At 46.2% G+C, this 21,188-nt stretch overlaps 10 non-coding genes across 10 annotated transcripts; all 10 read right to left on the bottom strand.

Moving 5' to 3' along the window:
- Positions 1 to 324: 324 nt before the first annotated feature.
- Positions 325 to 515, bottom strand: LOC130337482 (U2 spliceosomal RNA). Its single transcript, XR_008878358.1, has one exon. It is a non-coding gene; the product is annotated as a U2 spliceosomal RNA (small nuclear RNA).
- A 2,092-nt stretch (positions 516 to 2,607) lies between these two features.
- LOC130337480 (U2 spliceosomal RNA) lies at positions 2,608 to 2,798 on the bottom strand. The gene has a single exon (XR_008878357.1). It is a non-coding gene; the product is annotated as a U2 spliceosomal RNA (small nuclear RNA).
- A 2,087-nt stretch (positions 2,799 to 4,885) lies between these two features.
- On the bottom strand, positions 4,886 to 5,076 carry LOC130337479 (U2 spliceosomal RNA). Its single transcript, XR_008878356.1, has one exon. It is a non-coding gene; the product is annotated as a U2 spliceosomal RNA (small nuclear RNA).
- Positions 5,077 to 7,168: 2,092 nt separating this feature from the next.
- On the bottom strand, positions 7,169 to 7,359 carry LOC130337478 (U2 spliceosomal RNA). The gene has a single exon (XR_008878355.1). It is a non-coding gene; the product is annotated as a U2 spliceosomal RNA (small nuclear RNA).
- Positions 7,360 to 9,449: 2,090 nt separating this feature from the next.
- On the bottom strand, positions 9,450 to 9,642 carry LOC130337491 (U2 spliceosomal RNA). The gene has a single exon (XR_008878368.1). It is a non-coding gene; the product is annotated as a U2 spliceosomal RNA (small nuclear RNA).
- A 2,095-nt stretch (positions 9,643 to 11,737) lies between these two features.
- On the bottom strand, positions 11,738 to 11,928 carry LOC130337477 (U2 spliceosomal RNA). Its single transcript, XR_008878354.1, has one exon. It is a non-coding gene; the product is annotated as a U2 spliceosomal RNA (small nuclear RNA).
- A 2,093-nt stretch (positions 11,929 to 14,021) lies between these two features.
- Positions 14,022 to 14,212, bottom strand: LOC130337475 (U2 spliceosomal RNA). Its single transcript, XR_008878352.1, has one exon. It is a non-coding gene; the product is annotated as a U2 spliceosomal RNA (small nuclear RNA).
- A 2,082-nt stretch (positions 14,213 to 16,294) lies between these two features.
- Positions 16,295 to 16,486, bottom strand: LOC130337487 (U2 spliceosomal RNA). The gene has a single exon (XR_008878364.1). It is a non-coding gene; the product is annotated as a U2 spliceosomal RNA (small nuclear RNA).
- A 2,096-nt stretch (positions 16,487 to 18,582) lies between these two features.
- On the bottom strand, positions 18,583 to 18,773 carry LOC130337474 (U2 spliceosomal RNA). The gene has a single exon (XR_008878351.1). It is a non-coding gene; the product is annotated as a U2 spliceosomal RNA (small nuclear RNA).
- Positions 18,774 to 20,864: 2,091 nt separating this feature from the next.
- LOC130337473 (U2 spliceosomal RNA) lies at positions 20,865 to 21,055 on the bottom strand. The gene has a single exon (XR_008878350.1). It is a non-coding gene; the product is annotated as a U2 spliceosomal RNA (small nuclear RNA).
- Positions 21,056 to 21,188: the final 133 nt, after the last annotated feature.

The raw sequence follows: 21,188 nt of genomic DNA, 5'->3' as shown, positions 1-21,188 counted from the left end.
AATCTTATTTTGTCAATTAGGAACATTCAGCACCCACCCGCTATCAAGGCAGCTGCCTATCATGTCATGCCCTACCTGCACAGGTGTGCTGGCTACTCAAATGATCCAATTAAGGAGGCCATTTAGTCAGCAGCAGCAGAAGTCCTGTGCCTGGACGCTCCAACAGGGGCCAGACACAAGCAGAAGCAGAAGCAGCAGAAGCAGCAGCAGCACCACCTTTTGTTTTTTGGCTGCAGCAGCAGCAAGGCCCACAGGCTGGCTAGCTGGCTAGCCAGCAAGCAGGTAGCAATGAAAGTAGGAATCTTTCTTTTTAACCCTGTAAGGGGGTGGTGCACTGTACCCGAAGATACTGCCATATCGGGTCAATGCATAGGGCGACGGAAGCAAGCTTCGAAATCGGCCCCCGTTCTCAAAAATCCATTTAATATATGGTCCCCAGATAGGGGACGTATCAGATATTAAACTGATAAGAACAGATACTACACTTGATCTTAGCCAAAAGGCCGAGAAGCGATAACCGTGAAAGGGGCGGGCCCAACAAGGTCCCCTTCATGGGCACTATCACTGCTTGCTGTCAGGGAGGCTGCCAGACAATTTTCCATGCACACTCCTGGGCTGGGGGGCAGTCAACCACCAGTACACACAGCAGAACCTAAACCCATACCATTATTGCTAAGCAGCAAGACAGGGGCCCATTGCACTCCCACGGGGCCTTTTTAAATGCAATCCATAACCCGGATTTGCCAGGAACCCTTCTTACTCCTCCTACTTGCATGTGACACTGGGCTTAGGATCTGCATAGGAAACACACACACAAGCACACACCTACCTTTGTTGCCTGCAGATGCCTCCTTGGCTGTCCCCAAACGGTATCAAACCAACACCCACGGGAAGCTGTAAGCATAGAGGACATGCCTGCACCCCATTGGACTTACCTGTGTGGGTTAAATCCGGGTTATTTGACAACCTATGGCGGTGATGGTTCTGCTCAGGCAGAGCAGTGCTGATGCTCCTCATAAAGCTGTCGCTGCTGTGAAGGTTCTAGGTGACATCACAAATCCCTATGGTTACATACACAACAAAGCTGGGTTGTTGTTGTTTACACTCTGCAAGGGCTGTGGAAGTGAGTGACATCATAGCACTGTAGTTCTGAGGGTTCTAGATGGATGCAACAATCTCCTGTTGCTTCTATGAAGGCCATAATAGACGACATCACCAAACAGCTCCATAGTCACATACACAGCAAAGGAGAGATGTTGTTTACACCTAGTGATGTCAGTGGTATTGAGTGACATCACAGCACAGTGCTAAGGCTCCTGGGCCTGGACACAGCAGCGGCTGCAATATCTCAACGGAGAATACGTTTATATATATGTGTGTGTTGTGCGCGTATATATATATATATATATATATATATATATATATATATATATATATTTCTCCGCCGAAATCACTTTTAACCCATTTCCACCTTTTTTTCCCTTCTCTTCCTCTTACTTTTTTTTCACGTTTTTTTACGTTTTTTCTCCTTTTCGCCTCTTTTCTGGGCGTATTATTCTTCTTTTTCTTCTTTTTTTTCGTCTAATGCATACCCATCAGTGCAGCAATGCTTATTCAATACCGCCAGCAGATGGAGACACTGGGGGATAATTTTCTAAGGATTTATACTGATTTTTCCTGTCTGAATTTGTCGCACAGAAAGTTGCAGGCCAAATATGTGTGACATTTCTGCGACTTTAGCTTCTAGAGCATTTTTACAACATTATACATAGGTGCTGAATACATAAAAAGCGACTGTTCAGCGACAGACAAGTCGCATCGGCTGAAAGTAGGCCAGAATGTCAGTCCATGTTGGAGCAGGTTTAGATACAGTCTAAAGTATAGATCTCAAAGTCTGTGCACAGAATTTAGCAAGGGCCTCGCACCTTCTGATGCATCAGGTAGGTGCACAATAGCATAGCCTAACCCTCTGTACTTTGGTCTATATTGATGCGGGACATAGACAGCCAGCTGATGACCAATCCATTAGTGCAATGGATGGCTGGAAGCATTTGTCTTTGCCTTTGCAATACCACAGAAGCAATGCATGGTCAATGTACAGCAATGACACACCTGTGTGAACAGCCAGGAGACCCCCCCCCCCCATGTTATGTTACATAGTTACATAGTTAGTACGGTCGAAAAAAGACATATGTCCATCACGTTCAACCAGGGAATTAAGGGGTAGGGGTGTGGCGCGATATTGGGGAAGGGATGAGATTTTATATTTCTTCATAAGCATTAATCTTATTTTGTCAATTAGGAACATTCAGCACCCACCCGCTATCAAGGCAGCTGCCTATCATGTCATGCCCTACCTGCACAGGTGTGCTGGCTACTCAAATGATCCAATTAAGGAGGCCATTTAGTCAGCAGCAGCAGAAGTCCTGTGCCTGGACGCTCCAACAGGGGCCAGACACAAGCAGAAGCAGAAGCAGCAGAAGCAGCAGCAGCACCACCTTTTGTTTTTTGGCTGCAGCAGCAGCAAGGCCCACAGGGCTGGCTAGCTGGCTAGCCAGCAAGCAGGTAGCAATGAAAGTAGGAATCTTTCTTTTTAACCCTGTAAGGGGGTGGTGCACTGTACCCGAAGATACTGCCATATCGGGTCAATGCATAGGGCGACGGAAGCAAGCTTCGAAATCGGCCCCCGTTCTCAAAAATCCATTTAATATATGGTCCCCAGATAGGGGACGTATCAGATATTAAACTGATAAGAACAGATACTACACTTGATCTTAGCCAAAAGGCCGAGAAGCGATAACCGTGAAAGGGGCGGGCCCAACAAGGTCCCCTTCATGGGCACTATCACTGCTTGCTGTCAGGGAGGCTGCCAGACAATTTTCCATGCACACTCTGGGCTGGGGGGCAGTCAACCACCAGTACACACAGCAGAACCTAAACCCATACCATTATTGCTAAGCAGCAAGACAGGGGCCCATTGCACTCCCACGGGGCCTTTTTAAATGCAATCCATAACCCGGATTTGCCAGGAACCCTTCTTACTCCTCCTACTTGCATGTGACACTGGGCTTAGGATCTGCATAGGAAACACACACACAAGCACACACCTACCTTTGTTGCCTGCAGATGCCTCCTTGGCTGTCCCCAAACGGTATCAAACCAACACCCACGGGAAGCTGTAAGCATAGAGGACATGCCTGCACCCCATTGGACTTACCTGTGTGGGTTAAATCCGGGTTATTTGACAACCTATGGCGGTGATGGTTCTGCTCAGGCAGAGCAGTGCTGATGCTCCTCATAAAGCTGTCGCTGCTGTGAAGGTTCTAGGTGACATCACAAATCCCTATGGTTACATACACAACAAAGCTGGGTTGTTGTTGTTTACACTCTGCAAGGCCTGTGGAAGTGAGTGACATCATAGCACTGTAGTTCTGAGGGTTCTAGATGGATGCAACAATCTCCTGTTGCTTCTATGAAGGCCATAATAGACGACATCACCAAACAGCTCCATAGTCACATACACAGCAAAGGAGAGATGTTGTTTACACCTAGTGATGTCAGTGGTATTGAGTGACATCACAGCACAGTGCTAAGGCTCCTGGGCCTGGACACAGCAGCGGCTGCAATATCTCAACGGAGAATACGTTTATATATATGTGTGTGTGTGCGCGTATATATATATATATATATATATATATATATATATATATATTTCTCCGCCGAAATCACTTTTAAACCCATTTCCACCTTTTTTTCCCTTCTCTTCCTCTTACTTTTTTTTCACGTTTTTTTACGTTTTTCTCCTTTTCGCCTCTTTTCTGGGCGTATTATTTCTTTTTCTTCTTTTTTTTTCGTCTAATGCATACCCCATCAGTGCAGCAATGCTTATTCAATACCGCCAGCAGATGGAGACACTGGGGGATAATTTTCTAAGGATTTATACTGATTTTTCCTGTCTGAATTTGTCGCACAGAAAGTTGCAGGCCAAATATGTGTGACATTTCTGCGACTTTAGCTTCTAGAGCATTTTTACAACATTATACATAGGTGCTGAATACATAAAAAGCGACTGTTCAGCGACAGACAAGTCGCATCGGCTGAAAGTAGGCCAGAATGTCAGTCCATGTTGGAGCAGGTTTAGATACAGTCTAAAGTATAGATCTCAAAGTCTGTGCACAGAATTTAGCAAGGGCCTCGCACCTTCTGATGCATCAGGTAGGTGCACAATAGCATAGCCTAACCCTCTGTACTTTGGTCTATATTGATGCGGGACATAGACAGCCAGCTGATGACCAATCCATTAGTGCAATGGATGGCTGGAAGCATTTGTCCTTTGCCTTTGCAATACCACAGAAGCAATGCATGGTCAATGTACAGCAATGACACACCTGTGTGAACAGCCAGGAGACCCCCCCCCCCCATGGTTATGTTACATAGTTACATAGTTAGTACGGTCGAAAAAAAGACATATGTCCATCACGTTCAACCAGGGAATTAAGGGGTAGGGGTGTGGCGCGATATTGGGGAAGGGATGAGATTTTATATTTCTTCATAAGCATTAATCTTATTTTGTCAATTAGGAACATTCAGCACCCACCCGCTATCAAGGCAGCTGCCTATCATGTCATGCCCTACCTGCACAGGTGTGCTGGCTACTCAAATGATCCAATTAAGGAGGCCATTTAGTCAGCAGCAGCAGAAGTCCTGTGCCTGGACGCTCCAACAGGGGCCAGACACAAGCAGAAGCAGAAGCAGCAGAAGCAGCAGCAGCACCACCTTTTGTTTTTTGGCTGCAGCAGCAGCAAGGCCCACAGGGCTGGCTAGCTGGCTAGCCAGCAAGCAGGTAGCAATGAAAGTAGGAATCTTTCTTTTTAACCCTGTAAGGGGGTGGTGCACTGTACCCGAAGATACTGCCATATCGGGTCAATGCATAGGGCGACGGAAGCAAGCTTCGAAATCGGCCCCCGTTCTCAAAAATCCATTTAATATATGGTCCCCAGATAGGGGACGTATCAGATATTAAACTGATAAGAACAGATACTACACTTGATCTTAGCCAAAAGGCCGAGAAGCGATAACCGTGAAAGGGGCGGGCCAACAAGGTCCCCTTCATGGGCACTATCACTGCTTGCTGTCAGGGAGGCTGCCAGACAATTTTCCATGCACACTCTGGGCTGGGGGGCAGTCAACCACCAGTACACACAGCAGAACCTAAACCCATACCATTATTGCTAAGCAGCAAGACAGGGGCCCATTGCACTCCCACGGGGCCTTTTTAAATGCAATCCATAACCCGGATTTGCCAGGAACCCTTCTTACTCCTCCTACTTGCATGTGACACTGGGCTTAGGATCTGCATAGGAAACACACACACAAGCACACACCTACCTTTGTTGCCTGCAGATGCCTCCTTGGCTGTCCCCAAACGGTATCAAACCAACACCCACGGGAAGCTGTAAGCATAGAGGACATGCCTGCACCCCATTGGACTTACCTGTGTGGGTTAAATCCGGGTTATTTGACAACCTATGGCGGTGATGGTTCTGCTCAGGCAGAGCAGTGCTGATGCTCCTCATAAAGCTGTCGCTGCTGTGAAGGTTCTAGGTGACATCACAAATCCCTATGGTTACATACACAACAAAGCTGGGTTGTTGTTGTTTACACTCTGCAAGGCCTGTGGAAGTGAGTGACATCATAGCACTGTAGTTCTGAGGGTTCTAGATGGATGCAACAATCTCCTGTTGCTTCTATGAAGGCCATAATAGACGACATCACCAAACAGCTCCATAGTCACATACACAGCAAAGGAGAGATGTTGTTTACACCTAGTGATGTCAGTGGTATTGAGTGACATCACAGCACAGTGCTAAGGCTCCTGGGCCTGGACACAGCAGCGGCTGCAATATCTCAACGGAGAATACGTTTATATATATGTGTGTGTGTGCGCGTATATATATATATATATATATATATATATATATATATATATATATATATTTCTCCGCCGAAATCACTTTTAAACCCATTTCCACCTTTTTTTCCCTTCTCTTCCTCTTACTTTTTTTTCACGTTTTTTTACGTTTTTCTCCTTTTCGCCTCTTTTCTGGGCGTATTATTCTTCTTTTTCTTCTTTTTTTTCGTCTAATGCATACCCCATCAGTGCAGCAATGCTTATTCAATACCGCCAGCAGATGGAGACACTGGGGGATAATTTTCTAAGGATTTATACTGATTTTTCCTGTCTGAATTTGTCGCACAGAAAGTTGCAGGCCAAATATGTGTGACATTTCTGCGACTTTAGCTTCTAGAGCATTTTTACAACATTATACATAGGTGCTGAATACATAAAAAGCGACTGTTCAGCGACAGACAAGTCGCATCGGCTGAAAGTAGGCCAGAATGTCAGTCCATGTTGGAGCAGGTTTAGATACAGTCTAAAGTATAGATCTCAAAGTCTGTGCACAGAATTTAGCAAGGGCCTCGCACCTTCTGATGCATCAGGTAGGTGCACAATAGCATAGCCTAACCCTCTGTACTTTGGTCTATATTGATGCGGGACATAGACAGCCAGCTGATGACCAATCCATTAGTGCAATGGATGGCTGGAAGCATTTGTCTTTGCCTTTGCAATACCACAGAAGCAATGCATGGTCAATGTACAGCAATGACACACCTGTGTGAACAGCCAGGAGACCCCCCCCCCCCATGTTATGTTACATAGTTACATAGTTAGTACGGTCGAAAAAAGACATATGTCCATCACGTTCAACCAGGGAATTAAGGGGTAGGGGTGTGGCGCGATATTGGGGAAGGGATGAGATTTTATATTTCTTCATAAGCATTAATCTTATTTTGTCAATTAGGAACATTCAGCACCCACCCGCTATCAAGGCAGCTGCCTATCATGTCATGCCCTACCTGCACAGGTGTGCTGGCTACTCAAATGATCCAATTAAGGAGGCCATTTAGTCAGCAGCAGCAGAAGTCCTGTGCCTGGACGCTCCAACAGGGGCCAGACACAAGCAGAAGCAGAAGCAGCAGAAGCAGCAGCAGCACCACCTTTTGTTTTTTGGCTGCAGCAGCAGCAAGGCCCACAGGGCTGGCTAGCTGGCTAGCCAGCAAGCAGGTAGCAATGAAAGTAGGAATCTTTCTTTTTAACCCTGTAAGGGGGTGGTGCACTGTACCCGAAGATACTGCCATATCGGGTCAATGCATAGGGCGACGGAAGCAAGCTTCGAAATCGGCCCCCGTTCTCAAAAATCCATTTAATATATGGTCCCCAGATAGGGGACGTATCAGATATTAAACTGATAAGAACAGATACTACACTTGATCTTAGCCAAAAGGCCGAGAAGCGATAACCGTGAAAGGGGCGGGCCCAACAAGGTCCCCTTCATGGGCACTATCACTGCTTGCTGTCAGGGAGGCTGCCAGACAATTTTCCATGCACACTCTGGGCTGGGGGGCAGTCAACCACCAGTACACACAGCAGAACCTAAACCCATACCATTATTGCTAAGCAGCAAGACAGGGGCCCATTGCACTCCCACGGGGCCTTTTTAAATGCAATCCATAACCCGGATTTGCCAGGAACCCTTCTTACTCCTCCTACTTGCATGTGACACTGGGCTTAGGATCTGCATAGGAAACACACACACAAGCACACACCTACCTTTGTTGCCTGCAGATGCCTCCTTGGCTGTCCCCAAACGGTATCAAACCAACACCCACGGGAAGCTGTAAGCATAGAGGACATGCCTGCACCCCATTGGACTTACCTGTGTGGGTTAAATCCGGGTTATTTGACAACCTATGGCGGTGATGGTTCTGCTCAGGCAGAGCAGTGCTGATGCTCCTCATAAAGCTGTCGCTGCTGTGAAGGTTCTAGGTGACATCACAAATCCCTATGGTTACATACACAACAAAGCTGGGTTGTTGTTGTTTACACTCTGCAAGGCCTGTGGAAGTGAGTGACATCATAGCACTGTAGTTCTGAGGGTTCTAGATGGATGCAACAATCTCCTGTTGCTTCTATGAAGGCCATAATAGACGACATCACCAAACAGCTCCATAGTCACATACACAGCAAAGGAGAGATGTTGTTTACACCTAGTGATGTCAGTGGTATTGAGTGACATCACAGCACAGTGCTAAGGCTCCTGGGCCTGGACACAGCAGCGGCTGCAATATCTCAACGGAGAATACGTTTATATATATGTGTGTGTGTGCGCGTATATATATATATATATATATATATATATATATATATATATATATATTTCTCCGCCGAAATCACTTTTAAACCCATTTCCACCTTTTTTTCCCTTCTCTTCCTCTTACTTTTTTTTCACGTTTTTTTACGTTTTTCTCCTTTTCGCCTCTTTTCTGGGCGTATTATTCTTCTTTTTCTTCTTTTTTTTCGTCTAATGCATACCCCATCAGTGCAGCAATGCTTATTCAATACCGCCAGCAGATGGAGACACTGGGGGATAATTTTCTAAGGATTTATACTGATTTTTCCTGTCTGAATTTGTCGCACAGAAAGTTGCAGGCCAAATATGTGTGACATTTCTGCGACTTTAGCTTCTAGAGCATTTTTACAACATTATACATAGGTGCTGAATACATAAAAAGCGACTGTTCAGCGACAGACAAGTCGCATCGGCTGAAAGTAGGCCAGAATGTCAGTCCATGTTGGAGCAGGTTTAGATACAGTCTAAAGTATAGATCTCAAAGTCTGTGCACAGAATTTAGCAAGGGCCTCGCACCTTCTGATGCATCAGGTAGGTGCACAATAGCATAGCCTAACCCTCTGTACTTTGGTCTATATTGATGCGGGACATAGACAGCCAGCTGATGACCAATCCATTAGTGCAATGGATGGCTGGAAGCATTTGTCTTTGCCTTTGCAATACCACAGAAGCAATGCATGGTCTGTACAGCAATGACACACCTGTGTGAACAGCCAGGAGACCCCCCCCCCCCATGTTATGTTACATAGTTACATAGTTAGTACAGGTCGAAAAAAGACATATGTCATCACGTTCAACCAGGAATTAAGGGGTAGGGGTGTGGCGCGATATTGGGGAAGGGATGAGATTTTATATTTCTTCATAAGCATTAATCTTATTTTGTCAATTAGGAACATTCAGCACCCACCCGCTATCAAGGCAGCTGCCTATCATGTCATGCCCTACCTGCACAGGTGTGCTGGCTACTCAAATGATCCAATTAAGGAGGCCATTTAGTCAGCAGCAGCAGAAGTCCTGTGCCTGGACGCTCCAACAGGGGCCAGACACAAGCAGAAGCAGAAGCAGCAGAAGCAGCAGCAGCACCAACCTTTTGTTTTTTGGCTGCAGCAGCAGCAAAGGCCCACAGGGCTGGCTAGCTGGCTAGCCAGCAAGCAGGTAGCAATGAAAGTAGGAATCTTTCTTTTTAACCCTGTAAGGGGGTGGTGCACTGTACCCGAAGATACTGCCATATCGGGTCAATGCATAGGGCGACGGAAGCAAGCTTCGAAATCGGACCCCCGTTCTCAAAAATCCATTTAATATATGGTCCCCCAGATAGGGGACGTATCAGATATTAAACTGATAAGAACAGATACTACACTTGATCTTAGCCAAAAGGCCGAGAAGCGATAACCGTGAAAGGGGCGGGCCCAACAAGGTCCCCTTCATGGGCACTATCAATCACTGCTTGCTGTCAGGGAGGCTGCCAGACAATTTTCCATGCACACTCTGGGCTGGGGGGCAGTCAACCACCAGTACACACAGCAGAACCTAAACCCATACCATTATTGCTAAGCAGCAAGACAGGGGCCCATTGCACTCCCACGGGGCCTTTTTAAATGCAATCCATAACCCGGATTTGCCAGGAACCCTTCTTACTCCTCCTACTTGCATGTGACACTGGGCTTAGGATCTGCATAGGAAACACACACACAAGCACACACCTACCTTTGTTGCCTGCAGATGCCTCCTTGGCTGTCCCCAAACGGTATCAAACCAACACCCACGGGAAGCTGTAAGCATAGAGGACATGCCTGCACCCCATTGGACTTACCTGTGTGGGTTAAATCCGGGTTATTTGACAACCTATGGCGGTGATGGTTCTGCTCAGGCAGAGCAGTGCTGATGCTCCTCATAAAGCTGTCGCTGCTGTGAAGGTTCTAGGTGACATCACAAATCCCTATGGTTACATACACAACAAAGCTGGGTTGTTGTTGTTTACACTCTGCAAGGCCTGTGGAAGTGAGTGACATCATAGCACTGTAGTTCTGAGGGTTCTAGATGGATGCAACAATCTCCTGTTGCTTCTATGAAGGCCATAATAGACGACATCACCAAACAGCTCCATAGTCACATACACAGCAAAGGAGAGATGTTGTTTACACCTAGTGATGTCAGTGGTATTGAGTGACATCACAGCACAGTGCTAAGGCTCCTGGGCCTGGACACAGCAGCGGCTGCAATATCTCAACGGAGAATACGTTTATATATATGTGTGTGTGTGCGCGTATATATATATATATATATATATATATATATATATATATATATATATTTCTCCGCCGAAATCACTTTTAAACCCATTTCCACCTTTTTTTCCCTTCTCTTCCTCTTACTTTTTTTTCACGTTTTTTTACGTTTTTCTCCTTTTCGCCTCTTTTCTGGGCGTATTATTCTTCTTTTTCTTCTTTTTTTTCGTCTAATGCATACCCCATCAGTGCAGCAATGCTTATTCAATACCGCCAGCAGATGGAGACACTGGGGGATAATTTTCTAAGGATTTATACTGATTTTTCCTGTCTGAATTTGTCGCACAGAAAGTTGCAGGCCAAATATGTGTGACATTTCTGCGACTTTAGCTTCTAGAGCATTTTTACAACATTATACATAGGTGCTGAATACATAAAAAGCGACTGTTCAGCGACAGACAAGTCGCATCGGCTGAAAGTAGGCCAGAATGTCAGTCCATGTTGGAGCAGGTTTAGATACAGTCTAAAGTATAGATCTCAAAGTCTGTGCACAGAATTTAGCAAGGGCCTCGCACCTTCTGATGCATCAGGTAGGTGCACAATAGCATAGCCTAACCCTCTGTACTTTGGTCTATATTGATGCGGGACATAGACAGCCAGCTGATGACCAATCCATTAGTGCAATGGATGGCTGGAAGCATTTGTCTTTGCCTTTGCAATACCACAGAAGCAATGCATGGTCAATGTACAGCAATGACACACCTGTGTGAACAGCCAGGAGACCCCCCCCCCCCATGTTATGTTACATAGTTACATAGTTAGTACGGTCGAAAAAAGACATATGTCCATCACGTTCAACCAGGGAATTAAGGGGTAGGGGTGTGGCGCGATATTGGGGAAGGGATGAGATTTTATATTTCTTCATAAGCATTAATCTTATTTTGTCAATTAGGAACATTCAGCACCCACCCGCTATCAAGGCAGCTGCCTATCATGTCATGCCCTACCTGCACAGGTGTGCTGGCTACTCAAATGATCCAATTAAGGAGGCCATTTAGTCAGCAGCAGCAGAAGTCCTGTGCCTGGACGCTCCAACAGGGGCCAGACACAAGCAGAAGCAGAAGCAGCAGAAGCAGCAGCAGCACCACCTTTTGTTTTTTGGCTGCAGCAGCAGCAAGGCCCACAGGGCTGGCTAGCTGGCTAGCCAGCAAGCAGGTAGCAATGAAAGTAGGAATCTTTCTTTTTAACCCTGTAAGGGGGTGGTGCACTGTACCCGAAGATACTGCCATATCGGGTCAATGCATAGGGCGACGGAAGCAAGCTTCGAAATCGGCCCCCGTTCTCAAAAATCCATTTAATATATGGTCCCCAGATAGGGGACGTATCAGATATTAAACTGATAAGAACAGATACTACACTTGATCTTAGCCAAAAGGCCGAGAAGCGATAACCGTGAAAGGGGCGGGCCCAACAAGGTCCCCTTCATGGGCACTATCACTGCTTGCTGTCAGGGAGGCTGCCAGACAATTTTCCATGCACACTCTGGGCTGGGGGGCAGTCAACCACCAGTACACACAGCAGAACCTAAACCCATACCATTATTGCTAAGCAGCAAGACAGGGGCCCATTGCACTCCCACGGGGCCTTTTTAAATGCAATCCATAACCCGGATTTGCCAGGAACCCTTCTTACTCCTCCTACTTGCATGTGACACTGGGCTTAGGATCTGCATAGGAAACACACACACAAGCACACACCTACCTTTGTTGCCTGCAGATGCCTCCTTGGCTGTCCCCAAACGGTATCAAACCAACACCCACGGGAAGCTGTAAGCATAGAGGACATGCCTGCACCCCATTGGACTTACCTGTGTGGGTTAAATCCGGGTTATTTGACAACCTATGGCGGTGATGGTTCTGCTCAGGCAGAGCAGTGCTGATGCTCCTCATAAAGCTGTCGCTGCTGTGTGAAGGTTCTAGGTGACATCACAAATCCCTATGGTTACATACACAACAAAGCTGGGTTGTTGTTGTTTACACTCTGCAAGGCCTGTGGAAGTGAGTGACATCATAGCACTGTAGTTCTGAGGGTTCTAGATGGATGCAACAATCTCCTGTTGCTTCTATGAAGGCCATAATAGACGACATCACCAAACAGCTCCATAGTCACATACACAGCAAAGGAGAGATGTTGTTTACACCTAGTGATGTCAGTGGTATTGAGTGACATCACAGCACAGTGCTAAGGCTCCTGGGCCTGGACACAGCAGCGGCTGCAATATCTCAACGGAGAATACGTTTATATATATGTGTGTGTGTGCGCGTATATATATATATATATATATATATATATATATATATATATATATATTTCTCCGCCGAAATCACTTTTAAACCCATTTCCACCTTTTTTTCCCTTCTCTTCCTCTTACTTTTTTTTCACGTTTTTTTACGTTTTTCTCCTTTTCGCCTCTTTTCTGGGCGTATTATTCTTCTTTTTCTTCTTTTTTTTCGTCTAATGCATACCCCATCAGTGCAGCAATGCTTATTCAATACCGCCAGCAGATGGAGACACTGGGGGATAATTTTCTAAGGATTTATACTGATTTTTCCTGTCTGAATTTGTCGCACAGAAAGTTGCAGGCCAAATATGTGTGACATTTCTGCGACTTTAGCTTCTAGAGCATTTTTACAACATTATACATAGGTGCTGAATACATAAAAAGCGACTGTTCAGCGACAGACAAGTCGCATCGGCTGAAAGTAGGCCAGAATGTCAGTCCATGTTGGAGCAGGTTTAGATACAGTCTAAAGTATAGATCTCAAAGTCTGTGCACAGAATTTAGCAAGGGCCTCGCACCTTCTGATGCATCAGGTAGGTGCACAATAGCATAGCCTAACCCTCTGTACTTTGGTCTATATTGATGCGGGACATAGACAGCCAGCTGATGACCAATCCATTAGTGCAATGGATGGCTGGAAGCATTTGTCTTTGCCTTTGCAATACCACAGAAGCAATGCATGGTCAATGTACAGCAATGACACACCTGTGTGAACAGCCAGGAGACCCCCCCCCCCCATGTTATGTTACATAGTTACATAGTTAGTACGGTCGAAAAAAGACATATGTCCATCACGTTCAACCAGGGAATTAAGGGGTAGGGGTGTGGCGCGATATTGGGGAAGGGATGAGATTTTATATTTCTTCATAAGCATTAATCTTATTTTGTCAATTAGGAACATTCAGCACCCACCCGCTATCAAGGCAGCTGCCTATCATGTCATGCCCTACCTGCACAGGTGTGCTGGCTACTCAAATGATCCAATTAAGGAGGCCATTTAGTCAGCAGCAGCAGAAGTCCTGTGCCTGGACGCTCCAACAGGGGCCAGACACAAGCAGAAGCAGAAGCAGCAGAAGCAGCAGCAGCACCACCTTTTGTTTTTTGGCTGCAGCAGCAGCAAGGCCCACAGGGCTGGCTAGCTGGCTAGCCAGCAAGCAGGTAGCAATGAAAGTAGGAATCTTTCTTTTTAACCCTGTAAGGGGGTGGTGCACTGTACCCGAAGATACTGCCATATCGGGTCAATGCATAGGGCGACGGAAGCAAGCTTCGAAATCGGCCCCCGTTCTCAAAAATCCATTTAATATATGGTCCCCAGATAGGGGACGTATCAGATATTAAACTGATAAGAACAGATACTACACTTGATCTTAGCCAAAAGGCCGAGAAGCGATAACCGTGAAAGGGGCGGGCCCAACAAGGTCCCCTTCATGGGCACTATCACTGCTTGCTGTCAGGGAGGCTGCCAGACAATTTTCCATGCACACTCTGGGCTGGGGGGCAGTCAACCACCAGTACACACAGCAGAACCTAAACCCATACCATTATTGCTAAGCAGCAAGACAGGGGCCCATTGCACTCCCACGGGGCCTTTTTAAATGCAATCCATAACCCGGATTTGCCAGGAACCCTTCTTACTCCTCCTACTTGCATGTGACACTGGGCTTAGGATCTGCATAGGAAACACACACACAAGCACACACCTACCTTTGTTGCCTGCAGATGCCTCCTTGGCTGTCCCCAAACGGTATCAAACCAACACCCACGGGAAGCTGTAAGCATAGAGGACATGCCTGCACCCCATTGGACTTACCTGTGTGGGTTAAATCCGGGTTATTTGACAACCTATGGCGGTGATGGTTCTGCTCAGGCAGAGCAGTGCTGATGCTCCTCATAAAGCTGTCGCTGCTGTGAAGGTTCTAGGTGACATCACAAATCCCTATGGTTACATACACAACAAAGCTGGGTTGTTGTTGTTTACACTCTGCAAGGCCTGTGGAAGTGAGTGACATCATAGCACTGTAGTTCTGAGGGTTCTAGATGGATGCAACAATCTCCTGTTGCTTCTATGAAGGCCATAATAGACGACATCACCAAACAGCTCCATAGTCACATACACAGCAAAGGAGAGATGTTGTTTACACCTAGTGATGTCAGTGGTATTGAGTGACATCACAGCACAGTGCTAAGGCTCCTGGGCCTGGACACAGCAGCGGCTGCAATATCTCAACGGAGAATACGTTTATATATATGTGTGTGTGTGCGCGTATATATATATATATATATATATATATATATATATATATATATTTCTCCGCCGAAATCACTTTTAAACCCATTTCCACCTTTTTTTCCCTTCTCTTCCTCTTACTTTTTTTTCACGTTTTTTTACGTTTTTCTCCTTTTCGCCTCTTTTCTGGGCGTATTATTCTTCTTTTTCTTCTTTTTTTTCGTCTAATGCATACCCCATCAGTGCAGCAATGCTTATTCAATACCGCCAGCAGATGGAGACACTGGGGGATAATTTTCTAAGGATTTATACTGATTTTTCCTGTCTGAATTTGTCGCACAGAAAGTTGCAGGCCAAATATGTGTGACATTTCTGCGACTTTAGCTTCTAGAGCATTTTTACAACATTATACATAGGTGCTGAATACATAAAAAGCGACTGTTCAGCGACAGACAAGTCGCATCGGCTGAAAGTAGGCCAGAATGTCAGTCCATGTTGGAGCAGGTTTAGATACAGTCTAAAGTATAGATCTCAAAGTCTGTGCACAGAATTTAGCAAGGGCCTCGCACCTTCTGATGCATCAGGTAGGTGCACAATAGCATAGCCTAACCCTCTGTACTTTGGTCTATATTGATGCGGGACATAGACAGCCAGCTGATGACCAATCCATTAGTGCAATGGATGGCTGGAAGCATTTGTCTTTGCCTTTGCAATACCACAGAAGCAATGCATGGTCAATGTACAGCAATGACACACCTGTGTGAACAGCCAGGAGACCCCCCCCCCCCATGTTATGTTACATAGTTACATAGTTAGTACGGTCGAAAAAAGACATATGTCCATCACGTTCAACCAGGGAATTAAGGGGTAGGGGTGTGGCGCGATATTGGGGAAGGGATGAGATTTTATATTTCTTCATAAGCATTAATCTTATTTTGTCAATTAGGAACATTCAGCACCCACCCGCTATCAAGGCAGCTGCCTATCATGTCATGCCCTACCTGCACAGGTGTGCTGGCTACTCAAATGATCCAATTAAGGATAGTCAGCAGCAGCAGAAGTCCTGTGCCTGGACGCTCCAACAGGGGCCAGACACAAGCAGAAGCAGAAGCAGCAGAAGCAGCAGCAGCACCACCTTTTGTTTTTTGGCTGCAGCAGCAGCAAGGCCCACAGGGGCTGGCTAGCTGGCTAGCCAGCAAGCAGGTAGCAATGAAAGTAGGAATCTTTCTTTTTAAACCCTGTAAGGGGGTGGTGCACTGTACCCGAAGATACTGCCATATCGGGTCCAATGCATAGGGCGACGGAAGCAAGCTTCGAAATCGGCCCCCGTTCTCAAAAATCCATTTAATATATGGTCCCCAGATAGGGGACGTATCAGATATTAAACTGATAAGAACAGATACTACACTTGATCTTAGCCAAAAGGCCGAGAAGCGATAACCGTGAAAGGGGCGGGCCCAACAAGGTCCCCTTCATGGGCACTATCACTGCTTGCTGTCAGGGAGGCTGCCCAGACCAATTTTCCATGCACACTCTGGGCTGGGGGGCAGTCAACCACCAGTACACACAGCAGAACCTAAACCATACCAATTATTGCTAAGCAGCAAGACAGGGGCCCATTGCACTCCCACGGGGCCTTTTTTAAATGCAATCCATAACCCGGATTTGCCAGGAACCCTGTCTTACTCCTCCTACTTGCATGTGACACTGGCGCTTAGGATCTGCATAGGAAACACACACACAAGCACACACCTACCTTTGTTGCCTGCAGATGCCTCCCTTGGCTGTCCCCCAAACGGTATCAAACCAACACCCACGGGAAGCTGTAAGCATAGAGGACATGCCTGCACCCCATTGGACTTACCTGTGTGGGTTAAAATCCGGGTTATTTGACAACCTATGGCGGTGATGGTTCTGCTCAGGCAGAGCAGTGCTGATGCTCCTCATAAAGCTGTCGCTGCTGTGAAGGTTCTAGGTGACATCACAAATCCCTATGGTTACATACACAACAAGCTGGGTTGTTGTTGTTTACACTCTGCAAGGCTGTGGAAGTGAGTGACATCATAGCACTGTAGTTCTGAGGGTTCTAGATGGATGCAACAATCTCCTGTTGCTTCTATGAAGGCCATAATAGACGACATCACCAAACAGCTCCATAGTCACATACACAGCAAAGGAGAGATGTTGTTTACACCTAGTGATGTCAGTGGTATTGAGTGACATCACAGCACAGTGCTAAGGCTCCTGGGCCCTGGACACAGCAGCGGCTGCAATATCTCAACGGAGAATACGTTTATATATATGTGTGTGTGTGCGCGTATATATATATATATATATATATATATATATATATATATATTTCTCCGCCGAAATCACTTTTAAACCATTTCCACCTTTTTTTCCCTTCTCTTCCTCTTACTTTTTTTTTCACGTTTTTTTACGTTTTTCTCCTTTTCGCCTCTTTTTCTGGGCGTATTATTCTTCTTTTTCTTCTTTTTTTTCGTCTAATGCATACCCCATCAGTGCAGCAATGCTTATTCAATACCGCCAGCAGATGGAGACACTGGGGGATAATTTTCTAAGGATTTATACTGATTTTTCCTGTCTGAATTTGTCGCACAGAAAGTTGCAGGCCAAATATGTGTGACATTTCTGCGACTTTAGCTTCTAGAGCATTTTTACAACATTATACATAGGTGCTGAATACATAAAAAGCGACTGTTCAGCGACAGACAAGTCGCATCGGCTGAAAGTAGGCCAGAATGTCAGTCCATGTTGGAGCAGGTTTAGATACAGTCTAAAGTATAGATCTCAAAGTCTGTGCACTGAATTTAGCAAGGGCCTCGCACCTTCTGATGCATCAGGTAGGTGCACAATAGCATAGCCTAACCCTCTGTACTTTGGTCTATATTGATGCGGGACATAGACAGCCAGCTGATGACCAATCCATTAGTGCAATGGATGGCTGGAAGCATTTGTCTTTGCCTTTGCAATACCACAGAAGCAATGCATGGTCAATGTACAGCAATGACACACCCTGTGTGAACAGCCAGGAGACCCCCCCCCCCCCCCATGTTATGTTACATAGTTACATAGTTAGTACGGTCGAAAAAAGACATATGTCCATCACGTTCAACCAGGGAATTAAGGGGTAGGGGTGTGGCGCGATATTGGGGAAGGGATGAGATTTTATATTTCTTCATAAGCATTAATCTTATTTTGTCAATTAGGAACATCAGCACCCACCCGCTATCAAGGCAGCTGCCTATCATGTCATGCCCTACCTGCACAGGTGTGCTGGCTACTCAAATGATCCAATTAAGGAGGCCATTTAGTCAGCAGCAGCAGAAGTCCTGTGCCTGGACGCTCCAACAGGGGCCAGACACAAGCAGAAGCAGAAGCAGCAGAAGCAGCAGCAGCACCACCTTTTGTTTTTTGGCTGCAGCAGCAGCAAGGCCCACAGGGCTGGCTAGCTGGCTAGCCAGCAAGCAGGTAGCAATGAAAGTAGGAATCTTTCTTTTTAACCCTGTAAGGGGGTGGTGCACTGTACCCGAAGATACTGCCATATCGGGTCAATGCATAGGGCGACGGAAGCAAGCTTCGAAATCGGCCCCCGTTCTCAAAAATCCATTTAATATATGGTCCCCAGATAGGGGACGTATCAGATATTAAACTGATAAGAACAGATACTACACTTGATCTTAGCCAAAAGGCCGAGAAGCGATAACCGTGAAAGGGGCGGGCCCAACAAGGTCCCCTTCATGGGCACTATCACTGCTTGCTGTCAGGGAGGCTGCCAGACAATTTTCCATGCACACTCTGGGCTGGGGGGCAGTCAACCACCAGTACACACAGCAGAACCTAAACCCATACCATTATTGCTAAGCAGCAAGACAGGGGCCCATTGCACTCCCACGGGGCCTTTTTAAATGCAATCCATAACCCGGATTTGCCAGGAACCCTTCTTACTCCTCCTACTTGCATGTGACACTGGGCTTAGGATCTGCATAGGAAACACACACACAAGCACACACCTACCTTTGTTGCCTGCAGATGCCTCCTTGGCTGTCCCCAAACGGTATCAAACCAACACCCACGGGAAGCTGTAAGCATAGAGGACATGCCTGCACCCCATTGGACTTACCTGTGTGGGTTAAATCCGGGTTATTTGACAACCTATGGCGGTGATGGTTCTGCTCAGGCAGAGCAGTGCTGATGCTCCTCATAAAGCTGTCGCTGCTGTGAAGGTTCTAGGTGACATCACAAATCCCTATGGTTACATACACAACAAAGCTGGGTTGTTGTTGTTTACACTCTGCAAGGCCTGTGGAAGTGAGTGACATCATAGCACTGTAGTTCTGAGGGTTCTAGATGGATGCAACAATCTCCTGTTGCTTCTATGAAGGCCATAATAGACGACATCACCAAACAGCTCCATAGTCACATACACAGCAAAGGAGAGATGTTGTTTACACCTAGTGATGTCAGTGGTATTGAGTGACATCACAGCACAGTGCTAAGGCTCCTGGGCCTGGACACAGCAGCGGCTGCAATATCTCAACGGAGAATACGTTTATATATATGTGTGTGTGTGCGCGTATATATATATATATATATATATATATATATATATATATATATATTTCTCTCGCCGAAATCACTTTTAAACCCATTTCCACCTTTTTTTCCCTTCTCTTCCTCTTACTTTTTTTTCACGTTTTTTTACGTTTTTCTCCTTTTCGCCTCTTTTCTGGGCGTATTATTCTTCTTTTTCTTCTTTTTTTTCGTCTAATGCATACCCCATCAGTGCAGCAATGCTTATTCAATACCGCCAGCAGATGGAGACACTGGGGGATAATTTTCTAAGGATTTATACTGATTTTTCCTGTCTGAATTTGTCGCACAGAAAGTTGCAGGCCAAATATGTGTGACATTTCTGCGACTTTAGCTTCTAGAGCATTTTTACAACATTATACATAGGTGCTGAATACATAAAAAGCGACTGTTCAGCGACAGACAAGTCGCATCGGCTGAAAGTAGGCCAGAATGTCAGTCCATGTTGGAGCAGGTTTAGATACAGTCTAAAGTATAGATCTCAAAGTCTGTGCACAGAATTTAGCAAGGGCCTCGCACCTTCTGATGCATCAGGTAGGTGCACAATAGCATAGCCTAACCCTCTGTACTTTGGTCTATATTGATGCGGGACATAGACAGCCAGCTGATGACCAATCCATTAGTGCAATGGATGGCTGGAAGCATTTGTCTTTGCCTTTGCAATACCACAGAAGCAATGCATGGTCAATGTACAGCAATGACACACCTGTGTGAACAGCCAGGAGACCCCCCCCCCCCCATGTTATGTTACATAGTTACATAGTTAGTACGGTCGAAAAAAGACATATGTCCATCACGTTCAACCAGGGAATTAAGGGGTAGGGGTGTGGCGCGATATTGGGGAAGGGATGAGATTTTATATTTCTTCATAAGCATTAATCTTATTTTGTCAATTAGGAACATTCAGCACCCACCCGCTATCAAGGCAGCTGCCTATCATGTCATGCCCTACCTGCACAGGTGTGCTGGCTACTCAAATGATCCAATTAAGGAGGCCATTTAGTCAGCAGCAGCAGAAGTCCTGTGCCTGGACGCTCCAACAGGGGCCAGACACAAGCAGAAGCAGAAGCAGCAGAAGCAGCAGCAGCACCACCTTTTGTTTTTTGGCTGCAGCAGCAGCAAGGCCCACAGGGCTGGCTAGCTGGCTAGCCAGCAAGCAGGTAGCAATGAAAGTAGGAATCTTTCTTTTTAACCCTGTAAGGGGGTGGTGCACTGTACCCGAAGATACTGCCATATCGGGTCAATGCATAGGGCGACGGAAGCAAGCTTCGAAATCGGCCCCCGTTCTCAAAAATCCATTTAATATATGGTCCCCAGATAGGGGACGTATCAGATATTAAACTGATAAGAACAGATACTACACTTGATCTTAGCCAAAAGGCCGAGAAGCGATAACCGTGAAAGGGGCGGGCCCAACAAGGTCCCCTTCATGGGCACTATCACTGCTTGCTGTCAGGGAGGCTGCCAGACAATTTTCCATGCACACTCTGGGCTGGGGGGCAGTCAACCACCAGTACACACAGCAG

Source organism: Hyla sarda, unplaced genomic scaffold, assembly GCF_029499605.1.
Source record: "Hyla sarda isolate aHylSar1 unplaced genomic scaffold, aHylSar1.hap1 scaffold_497, whole genome shotgun sequence".
NCBI classification, from domain to species: Eukaryota; Metazoa; Chordata; class Amphibia; order Anura; family Hylidae; genus Hyla; species Hyla sarda.
This window is presented reverse-complemented; position numbering and strand designations above follow the sequence as displayed.